Source organism: Halichoerus grypus, chromosome 2, assembly GCF_964656455.1.
Source record: "Halichoerus grypus chromosome 2, mHalGry1.hap1.1, whole genome shotgun sequence".
NCBI classification, from domain to species: domain Eukaryota; kingdom Metazoa; phylum Chordata; class Mammalia; order Carnivora; family Phocidae; genus Halichoerus; species Halichoerus grypus.
The window spans coordinates 69,991,819-69,996,974 of NC_135713.1; the positions used below are offsets into that span (position 1 = coordinate 69,991,819).

General features: G+C 33.3%; 1 pseudogene; it reads right to left on the reverse strand.

The window, feature by feature from the left end:
• Window positions 1-780: 780 nt before the first annotated feature.
• LOC118530037 (large ribosomal subunit protein uL1 pseudogene) lies at window positions 781-1,473 on the reverse strand (annotated as a pseudogene).
• Between the last annotated feature and the right edge of the window lie 3,683 nt (window positions 1,474-5,156).

The window sequence follows — 5,156 nt, forward strand, 5'->3', positions numbered from 1 at the left end:
GTAAAAGTGTGAGCTCACCTAAGATTGCAGCCTCTCTAAGAAGTTTCTCCAACTACCTTACTCTGAGACTCCAGTAATTTGTCAGACTTACCATTTAGTGTCCTACTCTTTATGGCTTTTGCTCCAGGAAATTCGACTTCAGCTGGGACTCTCCGGACCTGCCTGTCTCTCCAGATTTTGTGGTGGCAGTTTGTTTTGTTGCCTCAGTTTTCTCACAGTTCCAAGAAGTTAATTTTCAATTTGTTCATCTTTTTTCTTGTTTAAGGATGGGAGTGATGACTTCCAAGCTCTTTCATGTCGGAGCTGAAACTAGCAGGAGTTCCAATTTTCTATTTTTGTGATACCTTTGTCACTTCAGTAGTAGGACCATGTTGTCCTCATAAAGCAAGTTGGAAAGAATTCCTTCCTCCTCTATTTTCTGAAATATTTTGTGTAAAAATAACATTTTATCTTCCTTAAATGCTTGGTAGAAACTGTCAGCTAAACTAATCCAGGTTTCTTTTTGAAAAGATTTTTTTTTAATTACAAATTTAGTTTCATTAATGGATATAAAGTTTTTCAGATTTTTCTATTTCTTTGTTAGTTTTTAAAAAAATTGAACTGTTTTGTAAGTCCTTCTTTCCCCAAGGAATGTTTCCATTTTATTGTCTAATTTATTGGCATGAAGTTGATTATAATATTCCCTTGTTATCTGAATATTCTGTAGAAATAGCCATTATTTCATCCTGCTATTGCTAATTTTATTCCTTTTTTTTTTTTTTTTAAGGGTAGCACTAGGGTTTATTGAACTGTGCCTTAGTACAGGTGCTGGGGCTTGCCCACGGTGCTCTTGATGTATAAAGCCCGGACGTTCCGCCAATTCTTCTTGAGCAAGGACACCAGGAAATTGACCGCTAAGTGGATGTTGTACACAAGCTCGTCATCTGTCATCCTCACATGGCCAACAGCCACTGACAGACACGGCATCTTCTTCATCTGGAATTTGATGGTGGACCTCACTTCATCTACTTTGGCCACAATGTTTTCATTGTGGGTCAGCAAGGAAGGGAACTTGCCAGCCTTATTCAGGCCTGGGCCCAGGATTCGTGGGATCTGTTTGATCAGAGATTTTGAAGCCAAAAATGCATAATACTTCTTGGCCAGCTTCTTGACTAATTTCTTATTCTTGTTGAGTTTCTTCAGCACCTCAATGTCCATGTGGGGAATATCCACTGCCTTGGCCTCAGCACAGTGCTGCTGATCCCCCAAAACACATACAGAGAACTTGGGGCAGGGAGTGGACTTCAGCCTGACTGTGCCCAAGAAGCGTTTGTCCTTCTGAGGGTCATAGTTCTTCAGGCTGATCTGCAGCTCCACTGTCTCCAAAAACTTCTGGCGCTTGCGCTGGTTCCCGTGCAGGACTTCCCGCACCGTCTCGTACAGGGTGTCGCGGGAGACTTTGCTGCTCATGGTTCTTCGCGCCGCAGTAACCGGAAAAGAGTTTTATTCCTTTTTTAAAATTCATTAGTCTTCATAGAGGATTATCAGGTTTATTAGTCATTTAAAGAACCAAATTTGGGTTTGTTAATTTTCTCTGTCAGTCATAGATTTCTATTCTTTATTGCTTCCTTTTTCTACTTGCTTTGTATACAATTTGTGATTTTTTTTTTTAATTTTCTTAAGGTGGAAAGTTAAATACTTCACTTTATAACTTTCTTCTTTTCCAATATTGGCACTTAAATCTATAAATTTCCCCTTTAAGAACTGCTTCACAGAATCTCACAAATTTTGATATGTTTTACGTTTATTATTATTCAGTTGAAAATTGCTTTGTGATTTTTTCCAGTTATGTTTATTTAGAAATGTGTTGTTTAATTTCCAATATTTGAGAAATTTCTAGATATCTTTTTATTATTTTCTAATTAAATTCTTTGTGGTCAGAGAACATACTCTGTAAGATTTCAGTCTTCTGAAATCTACTGAGATTTATCGTATATCTAGGTACATCCTTATCTTGGTGAATGTTTTATTTGCACCTGTCAAGAATTTGGTTTTTTTGGAGGTTAATGTTAATGTCAATGAGATCGCAATGATTGATAACGTTTTTTACATCCTGTATATTTGTACTGTTTTTATATATTCTATTAGTAACTACGAAAGGGTGTTTAATACTCCAATTATGATTGTAGATTTATCTGTTTCTCCCTTTAGTTCCATCAGTTTTTGTTTCATATTTTTTTATTCTTTCTTATTAGGTGCATATTTAAGCTTGTTATGTATTCTATTGATTGAGCTTTTTATTATTATATAACATCCTCTTTATTTCTTCACTTGATCTTAGCCAAAAGGCCGAGAAGCGATTAACATCCTCTTTATTTCTTGTAATACTTACTGTTTTGAATTATACCTTATTTTATATTAATATAGCCATAACAGTTTTTTAAATCTAACTGCTATGCCGTATAGATCATTCATCCTTTTATTTTCAATCTCTGTTTTTTAATGTACCTATCTTGTGGAGAGCATTTAGTTGGAATATGCTTTTTAAAACTAGTCATATAATATCTGTCCTTTCAGTATTTAGTCTATTTACTTTTAATGTAATTATTGGTAATTTTGGGTTAAAGTCTGCTATTTTAACCTGTGCATTCTATTTGCATCATTTGTTTTTTTGTTCCTCTTTTGAGGTCTACTTTTGGTTTAATTGAATATTTCTAGTGTTTTATTTTCTTTCATGCTTTTTAGCTCTATCTATTTATATGATTATTTTGGTGGTTGCTTTACTAAATACAATATGCATCTTACTCTCATTCATGTATTTAGAATATTTTATCATTATACAATTTGCATATCACAAATTGCAGACGTAAGAATCTTACAATGGCATTCTTACAACCTCCCTCTTTTGTTCTAAGTTGTCAAATATTTTCATTTTACGTTAGTTATAAAGCACTTTACAATTATATTACTTTTGGCTTAACTCACCTTTTGTGTTTCTCTTCCTTCGGTAGGAAGTCTTGTGCTGCCTTTTGTACAATGCCAGAGAAGAGTCACTTCTCTTTGTTCAGTTTTATGGTTGCTTAACATGGTTGGGCAAATCTGGTACAAGTTAATCTCTCATATTTGGAAGTGGAAGTCCCACACTGTTATCTTTTAAAGAGAATAACTTCTCACTCAGTGGAATTAGAACTGGAAGTTGCTGATTCCAATCTTGTACAGTATTCTTTATTTTGGCACTATGATATGTATTCTCCTCAGAAGTGGTCCCTGACTTTGATATCTATTGTCTAATTTTGTTGGCGAGAGCATCTAAATACAAAATTCAGGCAGTGAGGAGCTAAAACCAGAATGCCTATTTGGCAGGTTAGTAAATATTTATAGTTAATTTTTCCTTCATATTAAAAAAATTGAGTGTTAAACTTTACATGGTATAACTTAACATTATATATTTCAACATATTATAGGAGACATGAAAACATCTAAATGTGTTGTATGATATTAACACTTGCCCATTTTACTCAATTTTGAAGCTTATCACGTTCTACAATATGAATAATAGTTAAAAGAATGTGGTTAAGTTACTCTGAGAATTTTACATTTTGGGTTTCTTTCTTCTGTGAGTTTCTAATTTTGATATTTACTATTACCTGTTAGGGATTTTCAACATTTAATATATTTCATAGTAGTTTCTGTATAATCAACAAAGGGAAAAAGACATGTGTTAAACAGAATTTTACATAACAAAGTATTTGGCATGGATCAGATTACAGTGGCTATTTTTGAACATAACAAAGCCCATGTTTCTTTATTTGATCTTAAGTGAAGACTGAAGCAGCTGGTTCCCATCCTCTTTCTTTCACCCAACAGACCTAAGAGTCCTGTTTTTTAGCTGCTACTCCTGGTGTTTCTGTTTCTATTGTTTTTATTTTTTGTTTTATTTTTTAACTCACTGCATTCCTTCAAAATGTTTCTATACATTTTCTTCTTATTGTTTTGGATGTATATTGGAGACTATAAACTCTCTTTACTTCTTGCCTAGTATTATGCCTAAAAATGTTTTGCCTTTAGGTTAAATTTTCTTAATTAATATCTCACTTTAAAAGAATATCTATTTTTGTGTCCTGTGAAATTTTCTGAGCCAACTCCTCCTCAATCTTGAGAATTATGTTTTCAAAAAATCCCTGCAGTTGGAGATCTAGTGGAAGTTCTTTTTGTCTTGTGTGATAATAACACTTTGAGGGTCATGTATTCTGAGTGTAACCAAGAAAGCTCTTATTAATAGTTTTTACTTTTACCAAAGTAAAGCAATAAAGACGTCCTGTGTTACTGTATTTTACTTAGTAACAAAGTGTCCTGTACTATTAATATATATAAATCTCTTGTTTGCTAAAAATACTGGATATCCTTCCTTCTCTTCCTTAATCTGATGATTTATAATTGTGCATTCCTTTGCTCCAGTTAATATGTACACTAAGGAGTGTTTCTTTTTATGTTTGATACTCCATGCAGATGGTTGATGGCTTTATGACTTTATAACTTAGTCTGGTTGGCTCCCTCTGTTCAAGTCCCACAAGGTGGAGTAACTCATTGCCAGAGCTGGAATAAGCTTTTTCATGTATTTAACATGATCTTCCACTCATTTTTTACTTACTATTTTTCTCTTCCACCCTGAGTTTCTTCCCTTTCACATTCTCTTCAGGAAAAATTATTTATGATTCACATATACTTGATTTTTATGTAAGGAGAACTTGAGCTTGGGAAGGATTTGATATATCTATTTGTGTCCATTGTTTAAAGGGCTTAGTAAAACATTCTATTTTAGAATAACTCTTCAGATTTATTATTATCTTGAACATATGGTAGATGGTCAATGAGTTCTTATTTTATGAGTAAGAAGTCTTAAAGTTTTAGCCACTGCTTCCCACTATCCACGCACATATAATTCAACATCTGATTTCTTTCCAGTTGTGTTTTAAATAAATAATCACAATTATTTTCCCTAGTTCATATGCAAACCCTGGCTTTTCTAGAGACTTTTCACGTATACAATTCATTTGTTCTTGCAATGCAGAAAACTTAAATGTTGAAATTTAATAAAAATGCAAACAACCAAGCAAAGCGGCAAAAGGAAACATGTTGAAATGGAGATTTCTACAAACTAATTTTTCAGAACTTAT